This window comes from Colobus angolensis, unplaced genomic scaffold (assembly GCF_000951035.1).
Source record: "Colobus angolensis palliatus isolate OR3802 unplaced genomic scaffold, Cang.pa_1.0 Scaffold40, whole genome shotgun sequence".
NCBI lineage: Eukaryota > Metazoa > Chordata > Mammalia > Primates > Cercopithecidae > Colobus > Colobus angolensis.
The window spans coordinates 5,434,958-5,458,350 of NW_012117377.1; the positions used below are offsets into that span (position 1 = coordinate 5,434,958).

The 23,393-nt window shown below is 37.2% G+C and overlaps 1 protein-coding gene across 3 annotated transcripts in view; it reads right to left on the reverse strand.

Moving 5' to 3' along the window:
* Nucleotides 1-23,393, reverse strand: part of AKT3 (v-akt murine thymoma viral oncogene homolog 3) — a 362,354-nt gene that overhangs the window by 25,223 nt on the left and 313,738 nt on the right. The gene's annotated exons all lie outside the window — the stretch shown is intronic.

Consider the following 23,393-nt stretch of genomic DNA (forward strand, 5'->3'; position numbering starts at 1 on the left):
AGGGTTTCTTGGCAGCCCCTGCAGTTACACGCACATTTTTGCCCACAGCTTTCATCAGATCCTCAAAGGGGACCACAACCCAGAAGAGATCAAGAGTAGCTCCTCTAGGATTGACAGGGCAGGAATCATCTCATTCAAGTTGCACCCGCAGCAGGCATGGGGGTGGGGGGGTGGGGGTGGAAGGAAAGTCTGGGGCTACCGGAGGTTTCAGGAGCCGGAGCCCTGTGAACCTCTGCTGGTTGGGAGGGAGAAGGAACTACCATGAGGCTCTGCTTCTCCGGGCTCTAGCCTTCAGGGTTAGGTGGAACCCACAGGTTCCTTCTAGCACAGGATGCCCAGACCCAGAGCATTAGGGTCGGAGTATGTGCTCTGCAGAGTATCATTCAGAACAGGGGATGCTGCTTTAGAATACAGTTCTCATGGGGATAGCAACATGGCAAACAGAATGACAGAAATCAGCATGTTTTATAAAAATTTTACAGAAACAAATACACAATTGGCTTGAGATCAGTGCATTTTTCTACTCTTTCTGTCACCAAATTTACGTTAAATAATAAGGCGAAATCTTTAAATTATTCTCTAGACAGAACTGTATTTTTAAGAATCGTGGGATGAGAATTAAAAGCAGGTTTTCAAAATAAAGGACCACATTTCAGTTTATGGTGCATGCTACAAAGCATTCTTAATCTCTTCTTTTTATAATTCTTTCTGTTTGCCCCCAGCGCACAGCTATTCTAAGGTCTTCATGACTGTCAAGCTTTGAGGATGAACCAACTCTACATTCCACTGACCAGCTGGTAATGGCTACTAATCCCTGACCCGAAACAAACTCCTCTGCTAGTGGAAGCAGAAGCCTGCCATGGTGCCAAACCATGTTTCTTTCTAGCTGCTCTGCTGGCTCCCTGGACATGAGCAAGCAGGTCACTCCACTGCTAGAAACCCTCCCTCTGACTCTTGGGCTAAGTGCACTGTCTTCACCAGCATCACATATCACATGCACACGTACGGGGAACACCAGAGGCGACAGAGGCTGGAACGATTTTTTTTTTTTTTTTTTTTTAAAGAAAACCAAGGGGTAATTGCCCCTATCTGACAGGAAACTGGAAGACTGGAATTCTCATTGGGTTTTTCTGATTACTATTCTACAGATGTTCACAAAATAGGTCTTTATCCTTCCAATCAAAAGTTAACCACAAGAAGTTCCTGTGGCTGGAATCGGCTTCTCTTGGGCACTAGGAGTAGGTTTTGCTTACCTCTGCCCCCCCCTTTCATCTGGTTCTTTGTGATGTCAAACATTTAAATTTGCCTTCAAGTTAGGGGAAACTTGTCCTTTTAGATGAGAGAATGATCACCTGTAATTTTAACAAACTGAAACCTATCTTAACAGTTTTCAAAAGATTACAGGGGCGCTTAAAATAGTCCCTGTTTCAAATGCCACATGTACTAAGGACTTTCCCGACCACTTTCTTCTATTAAACAGCTATCCTCCCCTCACTTTCTATCTTCACATTGCTTTTTCTTCAAGACTTTGCGACATCTGATACACAGGCACGTATACCACATATGATATATGTAGATTTGTTTGTTACCGTCAATGTCATCATCAATAAAATATAAGTTCAACGAGGGCAAGGACTTTAAAAAAAGTTTATTGATGCGTAATTAACATACACTAAACAGCACACGTTAAGAATATACAACTTGGGCTGGGTATGGCAGCGTGTGCCTGTAGTCCCAGCTACTTGGGAGGCTGAGGTGGAAGGATCACTTCAGCCCAGGAGGCAGAGGTTGCAGTGAGCCAAGATTATGCCATTGCACTTCAATCCAGCCTGGGCAAAAGAGTAAAACCCTCTCAAAAAGAAAAGAAAAGAAAAGAAAAACAGGCAGCTGATATGTTTTGACATATGTATATACCCATGAAACTGTCACCAAAATCAAGATGGTGAAAACATCTACCACTTCAAACGTCTTCTTGTGCCCATGTGTGCTTCCATCCTCCCCTCCCTGCAGGCCACGACTGGCATACTTTCTGCCATAACTGACTTGCTTGTATGTTTAAGAATTTTATGCAAATGGATCATATAGTATGTACTCTTTGTCTGTCTTGTTCATTTAGCATGATTACTTTGATATTCATCCACGTCACCGCATGTATCAATAGTTTACCCGCTTTGCTGGGTAATATTTCAGTATACAGATGTATCACAATTGACCCATGCATCTGTCAATGAACATAGGGGCTGTTTCCAGTTTGAGGCACTTACAAACAAAATTGCTATTAACTTTTATGTCCAAGTCTTTGTGTAGACATATGATTTAATTTAGTACAAATACTAAGGAGTGGAATGGCTGGGCCATATGGTAGGTATACATTTGACTTTTCCAGAAACTGTCAAATTGTTTTCCTTTATGTTAAAAAACAATTCTAATTCCTAATTTACTCAGAGCGTTTCATTTTTTGTTTAAATAAATTTTTAAAAGGATGGATTTTTCTTGATTTTTTTTTTTGCATTTGATATAATCATTTCCTTCTTACTCTGTTAATAGGTGAACTATAGTGATTGGTTTTGAATGTTAAATCAATCTTATATTCCTAGAATAGACCACATTGGTAATGGTTCTTTGTATCTATTGTTAGATTTAATTTGCTAAAATTAAATTAAACATTTTAGCATATATGTTCATTAAGAATATTGGTCTATAGCATTCTTTTAAAAATCTCTTTGCAGGCCAGGCGTGGTGGCTCAGGCCTGTAATCTCAGCACTTAGGCCGAGGCAGGCAGATCACGAGGTCAGGAGATCTCGAGACCATCCTGGCTAACACGGTGAAATCCCCGTCTCTACTAAAAATACAAAAAATTAGCCGGGTGTGGTGGCGGGTGCCTGTAGTCCCAGCTACTCGGGAGAATGGCATGAACCTGGGAGGCGGAGCTTGCCATGAGCTGAGATGGCGCCACTGCACTCCAGTCTGGGCGACAGAGTCTGAGACAGTCTGAGACAGACTCTGTCTCAAAAAAAAAAAAAAAAAATCTCCTTGCATACTGATGTCAAGTTAGTACCTGCCTCACAGAGTGAATTGAGAAATATTCTCTCACCTTCAATTTTCTGGAATAATTTGTATAGAATTGATAATATTCCTTAAATGTTTGGTAGACTTCATTGGTGAAAATATGTGGGTCTGGTGTCTTTGTCAGAAGGATCTTAACCACAATTATAATTTCTTTAGTAGATACAAGGCTATTCATGACATCTATTTCTTCTCGGTAATTTGTATCTTTCAAGATATGTGTCCATTTCAGCCAGAGAGTTGATTTTATTGGCATAAAGTTATACATAATGTTTCTATATTATCCACTTAATACCAATATAATCTGTAGCAGTATCAACGTTTATTATTTGTCTTCTCACTTTTCTATTCAGTCAGGTGAGAAATACATCCATTTTAATGATCTTCTCAAAAGCCCAGTTCTCCTTTCATCAATTTTCTCTATGATTTTTTGTTTCTGTTTCATCGATTGCTATCCCAATCTTTATTTCCTTTGTTCTGTTTACACTGCGTTTAATTTGTTCTTATTTTTATAATTCCTTTTTCTTCTTTTTTAGAGACAAAATCTGGCTCTGTCACCCAGGCTGGAGTATAGTGGTATGATCATAGTTCACTGAAGCCTCAAACTCCTGGCCTCAAGCAATCCTCCTGCCTCAGCCTCCTGAGTAGCTATGACCACAGGTGCACACCAGTATGCCCAGCTAATATTTTGTTATTTAGAGATGGGATCTCACTATGTTGTCCAGACTAGTCTAGAACTCCTCTACCTTGGCCTTCAAAAGTACTGAGTATAGTTGTGAGCTACTGTGCCCAGTCCTAGTTTCTTAAGATAGAAGCTAAGGTCATTAATCTTACACTTTTCTTCTTTTCTAATATTTAAAAATATCTTTTAGTACTATAAATTTTATTTAGTACTATAAAGTATTGCTTTAGCTGTATATCACAGCTAAACATGTTGTGTTTTCATTTTCAGTCCATTCAAAATACTTTCTAATTTCCCTTTGATTTCTTCTTTGATTCATGGATTATTTAGTATTTAGTTTCCAAGAACTTGGGGATTTTCCATATATCTTTCTGTGTCTTTTTAATTTCATTTCCTTCAAAGAGAATATATTTTACAGTATGTAAATCCTTTAAAATTCATGGAGTTGTTTTGCTCAACACATGGTGGACTGTGGTAAATGATCTGTGACCCTGAGAAAGATAAGTGTTCGTATGTTGCTGGGTGGCGTGTTTCATAAATGTCAATTAGATCAAGCTGATTGACAGTGTTGCCCAAGTTGTCTATAATCTTATCAATTTCTCTCCAATTGCTGTATCAATTATTTGAAGATGGGTAGTGAAATGTCTAATAGTAATTGTAAATTTGTCTATTTTTCCTTCTAGTTATATTAGTTTTTGCTTCATATATTTTGAAGTTTTGTTATTAGATGCATAACTAAGATGGTTAATACTTCTTGATGAAATGACTCCCTTAGTTATTATGAAATAATCTTCCTTTTCTCCAGCAACATTACTTGCTTTGAAATCTACTTCTCATGATTTAATATAGCACTCTAGTTTTCCTCTGATTAGGGTGAGCATAGTATATAATTTTCTGTTCTATTACTTCTAATCTACTTATATCTCACATTTAAAGTTGATTTCTTATAAGCAGCATCTAGGTAGTTCTTGCTTTTTACCAAGTCTAATCTCTGTCTTTCAATTGTGGTGTTTAGAACATTTATATTTAATGTGATTATTGATATAATTAAGATTAAATTTACCACCTTGCTATTTGTTTCCCACTTGTCTCATCTGGAACTTTGTGTTGCACTAATGTGATATTCCCAACCCCTACAACAGTCTTTGCCACATAGTAGCATTCAACAATAGTTGCAGAATAAATGAATCAATCATTAAATCTTGGAGTGGAGTAAGATGTCAGTGAGCATGTAGCATATCTTTTTAGAGATTAGGAAATTAAAGCTGACACTGGTTAAATGGCTTGCCAAAAATTATACAAATAAGAACTAGAGTGGCAAAACCTAGGTCTCTTGATCTCAAGGTCTTTTTACTGTAGCATTTACAACGTGAAGGCTTTGAATGAAAACTACTTTTGCTTTTGATTGTTTCTCTACAAATTAGTCAGTCAAGATATTCATTCTGGGAAGCATTATTCACCCTTCCACTCCCCCTGTCCCTGAAGGTGAAGACAACTCAGTGTAATATAAACATTTGTAGAGGAAGCAAAGACCCTACATTATGTATATGGGGAATGTTGTGGGGCAGGGCTTGTAAAAGACTGCCTCAGTACGGTTGGGCGTGGTGGCTGACGCCTGTAATCCCAGCACTTTGGGAGTCTGAGGCAGGCAGATCAGGAGTTTGAGACCAGACTGGCCAACATGGTGAAACCTCGTCTCTACTAAAAATATAAAAATTAGTTGGGTGTAGTGGCGCATGCCTGTAGTCCCAGCTACTTGGGAGGCTGAGGCAGGAGAATCGCCTGAACCTGGGAGGCAGAGGTTGCAGTGAGCTGAGATTGTGCCATTGCACCCCAGCCTGGGTGACAGAGCAAGACTCCGTCAAAAAATAACAACAACAAAAAAATTGCCACAGTACTTGAACAGAAGCAGTCCCATAAAAATCATCAGGATGCCCCAACTTTAGATTACATTACAAATTTCTAGAATATATAATATTCCTGAGTAGTTTTCATAAAGTTTATGGAAAATATGTATTATGAAGAAACCATGCACAGATTTCCACAACTTTCTGCACCAAAATTAACTCATACTAACTTGTTGTAACATGTCTGTACAGGCTCAAGTTTGAGGCACTAAGGAGGATAAGACATCAGTTTGGAAAGAGCCCCTGTAAGAGCAACATGAATTCTAAAATTGAAGCAAGAACAAACATTAAATTCATGGTGAAGCCTGGGTGGAAGAATGATTAAATAACTGATGCTTTATGAAAAGTTATGGGAAGTATGCCCCAAATAAATCAGCAACCTAAAAATGGGTAACTTATTTTAAGAAGGGACAAGACAATGTGGAAGATGAAGCCCACAGCGACAGACCATCCACGTCAATTTGCAAGGGAAAAATTAATCTTGTTTGTGCCCTAATTCAAGACGACCAATGATTAACAGCAGAAACAATAGCCAATACCATAGACATCTCATCTAGTTCAGCTTACAGAATTCTGACTGAAAAATTTAAGTTGAGCAAACTTTCCACTCGATGGGGGCCAAAACCGTTGCACCCAGATCGGCTGTAGACAAGAGCAGAACTTTCCATGGAAATTTTAAACAAGTGGAATAAAGATCCGGAAGCATGTCTTTGAAGAATTGTAACAGGAGTTGAAACACGGTTCTATCAGTATAATCCTCAAGATAAAGCAATGGGTATGAAGAAGTGGAAATGGTCCAGTCAAAGCAATATTGGACAGGTCAAGGGCAAAGGTCATGGCAATAGTCTTTTGGGTGCTCAAGGCATTTTGCTTATTGACTTTCTGGAGGGCCAGAGAATGATAACACCTGATTATAAGCACTTGGAGAAAGTGAGCCAAAGCTTTAGCAGAAAAACTTCCAGGAAAGCTTCACCAGAGAGTCCTCCTTCACCAGCATAATGCTCCTGCTTAATTCCTCTCATTAAACAGGGGTAATTTCATGAGCTTTCATGGGAAACCATTAGGCATCCACCTTACAGTCCTGATTTGGCTCCTTCTGACTTATTTTTCTCCTAAACTTAAAAAAGCTTTTAAAGAGAACTAGTTTTTCTTCACTTAAAGACTGCACTGACATAGGTAAATTACCAGGACGTTCAGCTCTTTAGGGATGAACTATCTAGCTGGTATCATGGCTTACAGAAGTATCTTCAACTTGATGGAGCTTATGTTGAGAAATAAAGTTTATATTTTCTGTTTTTATCTTTTAATACCATTTTCCATGAACTTTTTGAAGTCCCCTCATATTTACTTTAAATAATAGCTGAACGAATTTCAAATATTATATTATTGTAAGTTGAAATGTGTCCCTCCAAAATTAGTATGTTTAAGCCCTAACCCCAAGTACCTCAGAATGTGACTCTATCTAGAGATAAGGCCTTTAAAAAAGTAACTGCATTCAAATGAGATATAAGGGTGTGTCTTAACTCAATCTGGTATCTTTACAAGAAGAGGAAATTTGGACACACAAGTAGACACACTAAGGAAAAACCACATGAAGACACAGGGAGAAGACGGCCTTCTGCAAGCCAAGGACACCTCAGAAGAAACTAACCCTGCCTGTACCTTGATCTTGGACTTTAGCCAGAAATGTGAGAAAACGAGTTTCTGTTGTTTAAACCACCCAGTCTGGTATTTTGTTACAGCAGCCCTAGCACATTAATACATTAACTTCCTAGTCCAGCTTTAAACCAGAATCTTCATCTTTTCTTTTTCTCTAACCACATCTCTCAAAACATTTCTGTATCAACAGAATGTAAATTCCCATTTAGAAAGGATAGTCATAAATATTTCTGTAAATCTCAGCTACTTTTATGGATCAACTCAATGAATAGCTATAGTGTCATTAACTGCAAACAATGTATTTTTCTGACAAATGCACTAAACTTGAAACAAATCTTTATTTGAAAAACAATTTGCTTTCAGAAAATGTACTATCCAGTGATCTTAAACAAGATGATAAAGTTTTTGGGTTCAAGACATCAATTTCATTTCACTGAAAATATGCAACTTGAAGTCCATATGGTGACAGCAAAGTTGAAGCACCCTAGATCCTTTCCACACTGATCTTTTATCAAATTTGAAATATTATGAAATCATTCTACCATTTACTATCCTCCTAAAAGTGTCAATGAAAGAACAGAGACAATTTTCTGAAGGTTGTTAGAGTAAGTCACATTTGATATTTCTGGTATGGCTGGAATGATCACACGAGGGTATACATGAACACCAAGGTCCCTGAAGGTAAGAGACTCCACAGACCTTTCTTAGCAACAGGTCACGTGCTACTATCAGATATCTATATTCTTTCTTCTATTGTTCCTTCCAGGTGCTTAAGAAATAGAGCAGAGAACTTGAAACTTTCTGGGGCAGCTGATGTAGACAGTGATTATGGTATCTTAATTGCCTTAACAACTGTGATTATTTCCACCACTTTGTGTTGGCTTATAGGGTTCAAAATCAGCGAAAATAGATGTTTGCTGTAAAGAATTGCCAACACTATTGCATATTTAGATTTCCCAGAGATAGTAATCTGGTGCTGTAATTTTCACTTCTCTGAAACAACATGAGAAAGTAGTCAATCATAGGTGGAGATTCTGGTTTATTTAATTTCTATTAAATACTGGCTTCACGCTTTGCGTATACGTAGGTGTGCACGTAGTGGAAAAGCAGGAGTATAAAAGAGGATTTATTTCTAACAAAACTAATGGATAGATGGCACACATTATTTAGTTACATTGTATGCTAACCTGTGCCATACCAGTGAATTCTTCTTGACATAAAACTAGACACAATAATAATTATATTTCATTTTTACAAAACTACACAGTAATAATTGAAGCTCAAGCTGTTAATCTTGTGCCTATATAAAATATACCAAGGGACCAAAGGTATATAACAAATTAATATACCACTATTGTATCATAATATTAGACCTGCCAAAATGAGTACTTTAGCTATAAAAGATATTAAATGTTTAATTAATACACCTGCTTTCCTTGCTGGAATTCTGAAGCGTTTGTTAACACATGATATGGATGATTTGCATTACTTTAAAAAGTAATCCCCAGAAACTGGAACTTGTATTTTCTTTTCTGTGATACATTTTTCTCATTCAAAAATAACTTCATAAGCACCCATCCTATTGACTGTAGGTCTATGCACAGGTGATGTTATTCACAAATATCTATAGCTATAATACATTATTTGAAGATCTCAGTTATACCTGGAGAGGATTCACCTATAAATTACAATAAAAGAGCTCTCATTAGTGAAACACTGGGAGCCTTTTTAAAAGGCATGAGAGGGTAACAAAAATACTTTGCATTAGTAGTGTTTATGGACAAGTTGCACCTATTCTAACTATCGGAACTTCACTAAGAGCCTAGTGAAACAATCTACTTTCTCCCTTCTTCAGCTGATTTTATAGGCACTGTCCAACATCAGCAGTGTGGCAGCCATTAATCACTATTTCTCATGAGAAATATTCAAGAACATGAGCAAAAGTTGAATAAGTATGTAAACTGGGGAGAAATGACATAAAGGCAATTTCCAACTTACAAGCTAATTTTGTTATAAAAGCCTATATAGGTAAGGCTGGGCACAGTGGCTCATATCTATAATTCCAACAATTTGGGAGGCCAAGATGGGCAGATCACTTGAGGCCAGGAGTTCAAGATTAGCCTGAGTAACACAGAGAGACTCCATCTCTACAAAAAAAATTTTAAAACTACCCAGGTATGGTAGTACATGCCTGTGATCCCAGCTAGTTGGGAGGCAGGCTGAGGTGGAGGCTGAGGGTGAAGTGAGCTGTAATTGCACCACTGCACTCCCCTGGGTGACAGAGGGAGACCCTGGCTCAGAAATTACAAAAAGAAAAGAAAAAAAGAAAAATGCAGTCTACATATAAACTGGAAAAAACCTGGGACCTGTTTCAATAGATACACACACACACACATAAAGGCTATATAATGTAGGTAGGTAACTAGGCAGTAACATCAAGGTCTATTAAACCAGAAATATATAAAAATATAATACTAAAGCTTCTAACAAGTATCTATTATTTTTATAGAGAAATTCATATTATATTTCTGTAAAGATGATGTAACCAAGACCCCCTCTCTCTCTCTGTCCAGGTTCTAGCACTGACAGCCACAGCCACTCTCTTAATACCACATCAGATGAATGCTGGAGAGACCCAGTGATAGGGAGCGTTTGGGTTAGGGGGTGAATCTGTGGTGAGAAGGAAAGACAGGGGCTTTAAAAGCTGAGGAGGAAGAGGTAGAAGTTCAATTTGAGGCATAGGGGCAGGCAGCAATTTCTATGTGCGGCAAGGAAGCTACTGGGGAAAAGAACCTGTATTTATCTGGAGCTACTATGCCCAGACGCTGCTGTCCTAATTGACTGAATGTGGGAAACCAACTGGAGTTTTATGAAGGACACAGAAGATGCAAGCTATGTTTTGAAGCTCTGGCTCCAAAAAGGGGTAACAGAATAGCAAGGGGGGCAGATGAGGTTCTAAACACACACACACACCCTGCTTTCAGAAACCAATTGGATATTCAAGGCTTCCCTTGCAGGTGTGTACTGGGCAGCTAAACATCAGAACAGGAACAGGCAAAGAAATCACAAGGAGTACTTCCGGTTAGCCTGGTACTCTCAAACAGGACTTTAAATGATCTCAAATACTCTATTCCCTAAAAAGAAAAAATAAGTATGTTTTTTGAGCATCTCTTCAACGTGTCTTTAAATAAATGACAAAATAGTCACATTGAAAATAATCTTACAGATCTAGTCCAATCCCCTCATTTTAAGATGAAAACACTGAGGCCCTAAATATTCATACTAATGTCATCCTAAAGCATCACAATATCAACTACCACCCAATTAATTTTAACCCAATCCTAACTGCAGCCTCTGTAACAGGTCCTTTACTCTTAAAATCAGGGTCAGGCAACCTCTGAAATATTTCTACCACCTCTGAAACACAACCCACATCACATGAAAATGTAAATCGCCTGCTTATTTATGTCTCTTCTACTAAACTGTAAGCAACTTGAAGACAGGGACTTTATCTTAGATATCTTTGCAACGCTAGCTGTTGGCATAATACTTACCACAAACTACAGTTTGTGGTCGCTTAATGACAGGGATCTCTTCTGAGAAATGCATGTTAGGTGATTGTGTCATTGTCAAACACCATGGAGTGTACTTATATACAAGCCTTGATGGTGTAACCTGCAACACACCTAGGCCATATGGGATGGCCTTCTGCCCCTAGGCTACAGCCCTGTACATGCTACACTGCTGAATACGGTAGGCAACTGTAACACAATGGTAAGCATTTGTGTATCTAAATGTAGAAAAAGTACGGTAAAAATATGCTATTATAATCTTATGGAACCACTGTTGTATATGCGGTGTGTTGACTGAAGCATCGTCATGTTGTGCATGACTTAATAGATAAGCACTAAATATTTAGTGAGTAAACACAATAAAATCTTCACAGGAGGTTCTTTGGTGTTTCGGCCATTGACGCCTACTCACCAGGCATCAGCCTCTGCTGACTCCTGAACCATGCATGCACAGGGCAGCCTCCAAGCTCCCTAGTGAAGTCTAAAAGGCATTGTCAAAAGGTAATGAAATTACACGTTCTCTAAAAAGAGGTCTGCATTTGTTACTGAGAATTGGGACAAAAGAGAAGGGGAACAGCCATGAATTATGTTTTGGCTGCACTGAACTAACCATAACATTCACTGGTAATTCACACTGTTTAAATAAGCTCTCTCACACAAGCTCTTTAGAATGTTGCACAAATGTGAATCTATGAGATATTTCCTTGCATGAATACAAAACATTGCTGTGTCACATGAAGAAAAGGTGTACATCTCGCATGCAATAATGCATAATTAAGAACAAATACTCAGTTTCACTTCCAATCATGATCAAGCAGCTCCGATTGGATTAACCCTCCTGCATGTAACTGTAACCTCAGGAAAAAAACATGAAAACAATCTAAGGGTTCTGGGAAGCAACTGAAAACAGGCAGGTATTAAAGGGGAGGTGGGCACTAGGAATAAGGAATGGTACCAAATGAATTTCTCATTTTTATGGCTTTTGGCCTGAAGGTGGGCCCCAACTTATGCCATTTAGGGTAAAAATCTTCAATGAGAAACCCACAGTTCTACTGCCATGAACGATCAGAGGACAGAGCTTGAACAAGTACAGCAGCTTTAAAGTGAGGGAGGTGAAGTTCCAGAAAAGAGGCAGCCAAAGAGAAAAAGCCCTAAACTCTCAGTATAAAGTCTGCCCAAATCTCTGCTGACTCCTAAACCACACATGCACAGGGCAGGCTCCAAGCTCCCTAGTGAAGTCTAAATAAACAAACCTGAAATCTTAACCCACTGGAAAAAAGAAAGCGTTTGCAATTTGAGTTCATCCATGATGACTGGCCTAGGAAAATACAAAATTCAGTATTCTTTGCTGCAACCTAACCGAATTCAGAGGCACAACAAACCAGTCACAATGCCCAGGATACATTCCAAAATGACTCAGCATTAAAAAAAAAAAAAGGAAACAGAACCCATACACTAGAAAAAGACATCAAAGGAAACTGATGCTCTGATGATCTCATGTTGAAATTAGTAGACAAAGATTTTAAAGCGACCTTATAATTATCTTCAGTGACGTAAAGTAAAATATGTTCATGAGTAAAAAGGTTGAAAATCTCAGCAGAGACACAGAACTATTAGGAAAAGGACCAAATAGAAAAACCTAAAATAAAAAAAAATAAAATATCTGAAATAAGAAATTCTCCCTATGGGCTTAGAGCACATTGGAGATTATGTAAGAGTCAGTAAACTTGATATACCAGCAGAGATTATTATCCAATTTGAATAGCACAGGAAAATAATGTGAAAAAACAAACAGAACTTTATATGTTTTGGACAACTTCCAAAAGTGAGAAGAGAGAGAGAGAGAGAAGGGGAGAGGGGAGGGGAGGGGGGAGGGGAGGAGAGAAGAGGAGGAGGATGGAGAGGAGGGGGGAGGATGGAGAGGAGGGGAGGAGGAGGAGGGGGAAGAGGAGGAGGGGGGAGAAGGAGGAGGAGAAGGAGAGATAGATAATAAGACAGAAAATATATTTCAAGAAATAATGGCTAAAAGTTTTCCAAAGTTAAAGAAGGATATGCAAGAAATTTAAAAAGCTCGGGCAACTCCAAGCAGAATAAATAGAAAACCTCACCTAAACACATCACAGTCAAAAGGCTTAGAACCAGAGTCTGTCACGGTTCCATGGGAGAAGCAGAACTACTCTGTGTGTGTGTAAAGAGATTACAAGGAATTGAATTTACCTGATTGTGGGAGCTAGTTGTGCTGTCTCTGTAAGGCTGTTGTCTCTAAGTTCACTGCTGGGGTTTGATGTCCATAGGACAGTAAGTTGAGAAGGGAAGATACAAGCAAAGCCAGGAGAGGAAAGATGAAATGGAATCTAGAAGCACAAGCTGGAGCCCAGGAGGACAGACTGAAACCCGTGTTAATTCGTACTGCCTGACCTTGCTGGTGTGGATATCCTGCAAAAGCTGGGACCTTCATCATGGAACTAAACACACACCCCAGCCCAGAAGGAGGCTCAAAGGCTAACAGGATGCAGGAGGAGGTGGAGCTGATGCAGGCCTGACCACTGTCACGTGACAACAAGATGGTCTAGGAGACAACATGAATGAGCTACAAAATGGCTGTTCCTTCACATCTATCCTCCAGATGTCCCGTGAGAATCTTAAATAGCAAAGGGAATCCTGGGAAATGTGGCTCAGTCTAGTCAACTGACATATTACAAAGCCATCACACAAACAAAAATATCTTGAAAACAGTCAGTGAAATATACCACATAACTTACAAGGAAGAAATATTTAAATATGTACTAAGTAAACTATCAACCCACAATTTTATATTCAGTAAAAATATCCTTTAAGAATGAAGGCAAAATAAAGACATCATCCCATAAAAGAAAACAAATTTTTTGCCAGCTGCACTACAAAAAATGGTTAAAAAAAAAAAAGACTGAACGGGAATTATTCCAGAAGAAAACATGTATCTTCAAGAAAACAATGAAGAAATGAAAGTATTCTGAAATTAGACAGCGGTGATGGTTGCGCAAGTCTGTCAAGACCCTAAAAACCATGGAAGTGTATACTTTAACGGGTGAATTATCTCAATAAAAAATTAACGAAAGAACAACATTGGAAATAGCAAATATCTAAGAAAATAATAAATACTAAGAGTCCTAACTTAGAATCTGGGACAGATATGAAGATTAATCTTCAAATAGAAACACAGATGTTTAATGAATAAACTGAAACACTTAAAATTAATATAGTAAGGTCTGGAATATTCACTTAGGCCCTTTCAGAGGAGACATTATTTCATTGAGGCCTCTCTGTGCCTTGCACATGACAGATAAAAATATTACTTAATCAGTTGCCATCCCATTGAAATGAATATCAACCAAGTGACCAAAATAAACTATAAAGTACCTAAACTACTCTCTAGAGGCAAGATTTTTCTTCTTTTCTGAAGGAAATCTCTGAAGGATAAGTAGGAATGCAGTAAGTATTAAGATCCATTTCAACATAAGCCAAACATTCTAAATCAATCTTCCTGGAATACCTCTTAAATCTTTTCTGTTTTAAGTTGTGCTTTATATAATACTTATATAATTATGTTTTATAATCATTATAATTTTTTCTTTCAAGGAACAAAGCTTTAGCAGTCAGCGTAAAATTGAGCTTTGGGATTTTCAACCTCAGCTGGGCCTCCAGCAATCTATACCTCTTTATTGGTCCCTACTTGGGTTTCTCTCTAGCTCCCTCTGAGCCTCTCCCTACATGTGACAGTCACTGTCTTAAAATTTCTAATATCAACCATAAAACATTCTTCTCACTCTTAATAAGAAGGCAGAACTTCTGCCATAAAGATGCTGGGACTTATACCTATAGTCCCAGCTATTCGGGAGGATCCCTTAAGGCCAGGAATTCGAGGCTGCAGTGAGCTGTGATCGTGCCACTGCACTCTGGCCTGGGCATTACAACAAGACCCCATCTCTGAAAACACACACACACACAAGACAGAGAGAGAGAAATTGAGGCCTTCGTTCAGAAACTACCATAACTTTCTGACTAAATGCTTACAAACACTTCTGCTCTGGTGGGCATCTTACTTCTTTCCAATTGATGTCACTACAAGGGTATCCCACCTTTCTATAGGTTAGCTACGCTTCAGAGACCTTACATTTTTTTCTGTATTTACTCACTTTACATCTATCTGTATGTTTTCATCTTAAATATTACTTTTTTCTATGTAGCTCCAATTTTACACTCCCTTTTGGATCATTCCCGAGTATGAAATAAATATCACCCATTCTATGTATTCCCTTTAGCCACTGCTCCTTCTTTCTTTACTCTTCAATTTTCTCTATGTTTTAAATTTTAGGTTGAGTGGTACACATGCAGGTTTGTTATATAGGAAAACTGCGTGTCTTGGGTGGGGTTTGGTGTACGTGTCGTTCCATCACCCAGATAATAAGCACAGTACCTGGTAGGTAGTTTTTTGATATTCACCTTCCTCCTGCCCTCCACCCTCAAGTAGGCCCTGGTGTCTGCTCTTCCTCTCTTTGTGTTGATATGTACTCAATGTTTAGCTCCCACTTGTAAGTGAGAACATGCGGGATTTTGTTTTCTGTCCCTGTGTTAGTTTGCTTAGGCTTATGGCCTCCAACTCCATCCGTTTTGCTGCAAAGGACATGATTGTGTTCTTTTTGATGACTGCAATGGTATTCCACGGCATATCTGTACTACACTCTTTATTCAATCTGTAATTGATGGGCATTTAGGTTGATTCCACGTCTTAGGTATTATGAACAATGTTGTAATGAACATATGTGTGCATGTGTTGTTATGGCAGAATTTACATTCCCAACAGGACTGCTGAGTCAAATGGTAATTCTGCTTTGAGATATTGCCAAACTGCTTTCCACAGTGGCTGAGCTAATCTGTATTTGCACCAGCGTGTGTAAGTGTTTCCATTTCTCACAACCTTGCATGTGTTACTTTTTGACTTTGTAATGAGGGCCATTCTGACTGGTGTGAGATGGTATCTCACAGTGGTTTTAATTTACATTTCTCTAATGATTAGTGATTTTAGGCATTTTTTCATATGCCTGTTGGCCACATGTCTTCTTTGGGGAAGTGTCTGTTCATGTCCCTTTCCCACTTTGGAATGGAGGGGTTTTTTTTTTTTGTATATTTGTTTAAATCCCTTATAGATTCTATAAATTCCTTATAGATTTCTATAAATTCCTTATAGATTCTGAATATTAGACCTTTGTCAGATGCATAGTTTGCAACTATTTTCTCCCCTTCTGCAGAGATCTGTTTACTCTGTTGATAGTCTCTTTTGCTGTGCACAAGCTCTTTAATTAGGTCAAGTTTTGTTTTTGTTGCAACTGCTTTTGGAGTCTTTGTCATGAAGTCTTTGCCAAGGTCTATGTCCAGAATGGTATTTCCTAGGTTATCTTATATGGTATTTTTTATGATTTTAGGTTTTACATTTAAGTCTTTAATCTATCTTGAGTTGATTTTTTGTATATGGTGTAAGGAAGGGGTCCAGTTTCCCCCTTCTGCATATGGTTAGACAGTTATTGCAATATCATTTACTGAAGAGGGAGTCCTTTCCCTATTGCTTCTTATTGTTGACTTTGTCAAACATCAGATGGCTGTAACTGTGTGACATTTCTGGGCTATGTATTCTGTCCCACTGGTCTATATGTCTGTTTTTGTACCATTACCATGCTGTTTTGGTTACTATAGCCTGTAGTATAGTTCACAGTTGGGTAATGTAATGTCTCTGGCTTTGCTCTTTTTGCTTAGTATTGCCTTGGCTATTCGGAATTCTTTTTTGGGTCCACATGGATTTAAAAATAGTTTATTAATTTATTTATTTTTTCTAATTTTGTGAAGACTGTCATTGGTAGTTTGAATAGGAATAGCACTGAATGTGTACACTGCTGTGGGCAGTATGGCCATTTCAACAATATTGATTCTTCCTATCCATGAGCATGGAATGTTTTTCCATTTGTTTCTGTCATCTCTGATTTCTTTGAGTAGTGTTATGCAGTTCTCACTGTAAAGATCTTTCACTTGCCTGGTTAGTTGTATTCCTAGGTATTTTATTCTTTTTGTGGCTACTGTGAATAGGATTGCATTATCGATTTTGCTGTCAGCTTAGATGTTGTTGGTGCCTAGGAATCCTGATTTTTGTACATTGATTTTGTATCCTGATATAATGCTTATGTTAATTTGTCAATTTTTGTTAGGTTGTTTATTGGATTATAGAGCTTTTGGGCAGAGAGGATCGGGTTGTTTAGGTATAGAACCATACTGTCTGCAAACATGGATGGTTTAACTTCAGCAAATTTTAAAAACTTGAAATCATACCAACCATACTCTCAGACCACAGCGCAATAAAAACAGAAATCAACACTAAGAAACTCTCTCAAAACCATATAATTACATGGACATTAAACACCGTGTTTCTGAATTACTTTTAGGTAAATAATGAAATTAAGGCAGAAACCAAGAAATTCTTTGAAACGAATGAGAACAAAGATACAACATACCAGAATCTCTGGGACACAGCTAAGGCAGTGTTAAGAAGAAGTTTATAGCACTAAATGATCACATAAAAAGTTAGAAAGATCTCAAATTAACAATGTAACATCACAACTAGAAGAACTAGAGCAAAGCAATCCCAAAGCTAGCAGAAGACAAGAAATGACGAAAATCAGAGTGGAATTGAAGGAAATTGAAATGCAGAAAAAGTACAAAAGATGAACAAATCCAGGAGTTTTTTTGAAAGAATTAACAAAATAGACTGCTAGCTAGAATAACTGAAAAAGAGAGATGATCTGAATAAACACAATCAGAAATGACAAAGGGGACATTACTACTCTTCAATTTTCTTGAGTAGCCTAAGCTTGGTGTTCTATTTCTTTTAACTTCGACTTGAATTAAAAATTAAAAAAGAACTATTTTAAGCATTAGGAATAGAAAAGAAGATAATCAAGTCTAATGGATGTTAACATTGGACCATATGTATTTGCAAACATGTTTTTTTCAGATGTAAAATAGCTACTGCTAAATACCGATTTCTTCCTACTCATTGATGTTCTATCTATCTATCTATCTATCTATCTATCTATCTATCTATCTATCTATCTATTTTTTGAGACGAGGCCTCATTCTGTCACCCAAGCTGGAGAGGCAGTAGCGTGATCACAGATCATTGCAGCCTTGATCTCCTAGGCTCAACTGATCCTCCCACCTCAGCCTCCTGAGTGGCTGAGACTACAGTCTTGCACCACCATGCCCGGCTAATTTTTTGTGATTTTTAGTAAAGGTGGGGTTTTGCCACTGGTCTTGAACTCCTGTGCTCGAGGAAACCTCCTACCTTGGCCTCCCAAAATGCTGGGATCACAGGAATGAGTCACTGCACCTGGAAATGTTCAACCATTTTAACCTGTGAGAATGGCAATCACCTATGATTCAAGCAAATATTGTCCTGAAGTTACTCCATATCATTTGCATGCAAGTTTTTATACTTTTCTCCCAGATATATATTTGGTCATAAATACAATGCTTTTTATGGTGCATTTTCAGTTTTTGTAGTATGGTATTCTGTAAATATCCTCAGTAATCTGTTTTTCTGTGTTTGTTTTTTGAGATTTATCAATATTGATACTTATAAATTTGAGTTACTTTTTTTATCCTTGAATAATATTCTACCATAAGAAAAAACTGCACTGAGTCTGTATTATCATTTTGAGTACTCTCATCTTAATATTAAATATTCAATATATAAACATGAGATGGCTTTCCATTCATTTATGTCTTCATTTCTTTCTTTCAGTAATGTTTCATAGTTGGCAGTGTACAAGTCTTGTGTCTCCTGGGTTAAATTTATTCCCAAGACATTTTTTGATGCTATTTTGAATGAAATTGATCTTCCTAAGTTCCTTTTTACATTGTTGATATCTAGTATATAAAAATACAATGTATTTTCTAGCTTGCTTTTGCATCCTGCAACTTTACTGAATGTATTAATTCTAAGAGAGCACAAGTGTGGCATGTGTGTGTGTGTATGTTTTAGGGTTTCCTACATACAAGATCATGTCACCTATTAGTAGGGATAGTTTTATTTCTTCCTTTCAAATTTTATTGCTTTTTATTTCTCTTATTTAACTCCTCTGGCTACGTGTTAAAAGTAGGTATCTTTGTTTTCTTCCTTATCTCAGGGGAAAAACTTTCAGTCTTTCACCAATGAATATAATGTGAGCTGAGGGTTTTCCAAACTATTGAAATGATCCCTTAAAGGACAGTCTTTCCAAGAGTTTTTAATATATGACCTTTATCATGTTGTGGCAGTTTCCTTCTATTCCTAGTTTTGTGTGTGTGTGTGTGTGTGTGTGTTTATCATAAACCAGTGTTGAATTTTGTTAAATGCTGCCCATCAGTTGAAATGATCATGCAGGTTTTCTCCTTCATTCTATTAATGTGGGACATTACACTGATTAATTTTTATACGTTGAAACATCCTTGCATTCCTGGAATAAATCTACTTGGTTAAGGTGTACAATCCTTTAATTATACTGCTGAATGGTTTGCTAGTATTTTGTTAAGAAAGTTTGCATCTGTATTCATTAGGGACATTGGTCTGTAGTTTTCTTTTCTTGAAATGCCTCCAGTTTTGACATCAGGATAATGCTCCCTTCATAGAGCAAGTGCGAGAGTGTTCACTCCTCTTCAAGTTTTTGGAAGAGTTTGAGAAGGACTGGCATTAATTTTTCTTTAAGTGTTGAATAGACTTCCCCAGTAAAGCCATCTGGCCCTGGGCTTTTCTTTGCTGGGAGGTTTGTGATTAGTGATTTGATTTCTTTAAGAGTTATGGGGTCTATTTGGATTTTCAATTTATTCTTAAGTCTTTTTGGTGATTTGCGTATTTCCAGAAATGTGTCCATTTCATCTAGGTTACTCAGCTTGGTGGCATATGGTTCTTCAGAGTATTCTCTTATAACCCTTTCTATTTCTCTAAAGTCAGTAGTAATATCCTTTTTTTCATTTCTGATTCAGTATTTCATTTTTCTCTTTTTCCTCCTTAGTCAATCCATTTAAAGTTTTGTCAGTTTTGTTGATTTTTTCAAATAACCAACTTTTGGTTTCAGTCACTATTCTCCATTGCTTTTCAATTATCGATTTCATTTATTTCCGTTGCAATCTTTACACCAATAAATTGGTTAATCAAAATACTGAAGAGGTAAAACTACCAAAAAGATATAATAATACTACAATTTTGCTATATCTAAACATGGAACTAAAAAAATGTCAAAACTGATAGAACTATAAACAGAATTAGTCAACGCCATAATTATAGTTGAAGGTTTCGCTTCTCTCTTAGTAACTGATAAGAGCAAGCCACTAAGCTATCAGTAAGGATGCAGAAGACTTAACACTATTAACCAGCCAATTCTATCACTGACATTTACAGAATATTCTACACAAAAACAAAGTACCCATTCTCTTCAAGTGCATATGATTCAACAATATAAACTCTCTCTATATATATATTTGAAATGGAGTCTCGCTCTGTCACCCAGGCTGGAGTGCAGTGGTGCCATCTCGGCTCACTGCAAGCTCCGCCTTCCAGGTTCATGCCATTCTCTTGCCTCAGCCTCCCAGAGTAGCTGGGACTACAGGTGCCCGCCACCACGCCCGGCTAATTTTTTGTATGTTTAGTAGAGATGGGTTTCAATGTGTTAGCCAGGATGGTCTCGATCTCCTGACCTCATGATCTGCCCACCTCTTAAATAAATCAATAAATTTAAAAGATCTGAAATTATACAAAATACATCGTCTAATAATAGCAGAAGTAAACCAGTGATCAAAAACAGAAAGACAGCTGAAATATCTGCAAATATTGTACATCAAACAAAACACTGCAGTAATTTATAGGGTTAAAGAAGCAACTGCCAAAAAATTTTAAGCATTTTGAAATAAAGTTGAATCAAAATACAACATATCAAAATTTACAGGATGCAGATAAAGCAGTGTTGGGAGGGACATACATAGCACCATATGACTCTATCATAAAAGAAAGAATTCAAATCATGACTACAACTTAATAAACAAAAATAAATAAAAAGCAGAAAATATAGAAAAAACAGAAAAATAAAACAGAAACAAAAATAAATGAACATAAAGTCTAGTTCTTTGAAAATAATAAAATCACTTAATTCCAATAAATCCAACAATGATATAAAATTTTCAAATTCCTTGAACTACACACAGACTACCAAATCTCATTTAAAAAAAAAAATAAAAGGTTAACTATAATTACCCTATATCCATTAAAGAAACTGGCTTTCTTTAGTTCTGGCCCAGAAGGCCTCACAGGAGAATTCTGTCAAACATTTAAAGAAGAAATACATCAATTCTATGCAATCTCTTCCATAAAACAGAAGAGAAGGGAACACTACTCATTTTATGTGTCCAGCATTATTGTGATTCTAAAATCAGACATTTAAGAAAAGTATAACCCAGCATCTCTAATGAATATAGATGCAAAATCCTCAAAATATTAACAAATCAAATTTAGCAATATATAAAAAAGGTAATATTCTGTGACTGTTTTCTTCTAGATATGCAAGATTAATACTCAAATATCAATGTGATACACTGTATTAACCAATTAAAATAGAAATAAACATAAATATAAATCCAGAATCCATTCATAATAAAAAGTGCTCAAAAAACAGGGAATATTGGAAAATTCTGTCAACCCAAGAGATGGCATGTATTAAAAACCTACAACTAATGTAATACTCAATGAGGGATGCAATGTTTAATCTCACCATTTTGAAACAGCATGGTTCCGGTAATCCTGATCAGTGTAATAAGGTTAAAAAAAAATACAATAAAACTCAGAGTGGAAATAGATGAAATAATCATCTCTGTAGACTATATCCTTAAATTAAAAAAAAAAATGGGTACTAAAATTAGTAAGTTAGTTGAGCTGGCTAAACTATCCAAAGACATATAAAACCTCCACTGGAGGGTTATTTACCTCAGTGTCTTTCACCCAGTACTTATGTACATGTTCAACCAAAAATTACATAGCATACTAAAAGACAAAAAAAGGAAAGTTTAAAGCACAAGCATCAGAACCAGATACAGATATGGAATTATTAAGACTAGGAATTTACAGCATCTATGATCAATATACTAAGGGTTTTAAGGAAAAAAGTGGACTACATGTAAAAACAAATGGGTAATGTAGGCAGAGTTATGGAAGCTCTAAGAAGGAATAAAAAGGGAATGCTAGAAATAAAAAAATCACAACAGAAATTAAGAATGCCTTTGAAGGACTTATTTAAATAGACTGAACATGGCCAAAGAAACAATCAGTGAGCCTGAAAAATTATCAATATAAATTTCCAAAAATGAAACACAAACAGAAGAAAAGAATGAAAAGGCAGAACATTCAGAAACTTCAGGATAGTTATAAAAGGTAAAATACATTTGCAATGAAAATATCAAAATAAGAAGAGAGAAAGGAACTGAGAAAATATTTCAAGCAGTAATGACTCAGGATGATTTTTCAAAATTAATGACAGTCTCCAAATCATAGATCCAGGAAGCTCAGAGAAAAGCAAACACAGGCTGGGGGCAGTGGCTCACACCTGTAATCCCAGCACTTTGGGAGGCCGAGGTGGGAGGATCATGAGGTCAGGAGTTCAAGACCAGCCTGGCCAACATGGTGAAATCCCGCCTCTACTAAAAAAATACAAAAATTCGCCGGGCTTGGTGGCAGGTGCCTGTAATCCTAGCTACTCAGAAGGCTGAGGCAGTGAGTCGCTTGAACCAGGGAGGCGGAGGTTGTAGTGAGCCAAGATCACGCCACTGCACTCCAGCCTGGTTGACAGAGTGAGACTCTGTCTAAAAAAAAAGAAAGAAAAAAAAAGCAAACATAAATACCTAAAGTCTACACCCAGATATATCATTATTTGAACTGCAGAAAAATCCGAGACAAAGATAAAATCTTGAAAGAAGCCAGAAAACAACAAACAACCTTAAAAAGGAACAAAGAATTAAATTGGATTTCTCTTTAGAAATCATGCAAACAAGACTAAAGTGGAGTGAAATACTTAAAAGCATTTAAAGAAAAACCCACCAACCTTAGAATTCTATATCCAGCAAAATCATCCTTCAAAAGTCAAGGAAAAACACATAATTTCTCAGACAAAAACTGAGGCAATCTGTTGCCAGTAGACTGCCCTGAGGGAAATGTCAAAAGAAGTTCATCAAAAAGAAGGAATATAGGCCAGGTGTGGTAGCTCACATCTATAATATCAGCACTTTGGAAGGCCAAGGTGGGAGGATCCCGTAAGCCCAGGAGTTCAAGACCAGCTTGGGCAACATAGTGAGTGAGACCTTGTCTCTACAAAAAAATAAACAAAATAAGCCATGCGTGGTGGCCTATGCTTTCAGTCTCAGCTCTGTGGGAGGCTGAGGTGAGAGGGTTGCTTGAGTCC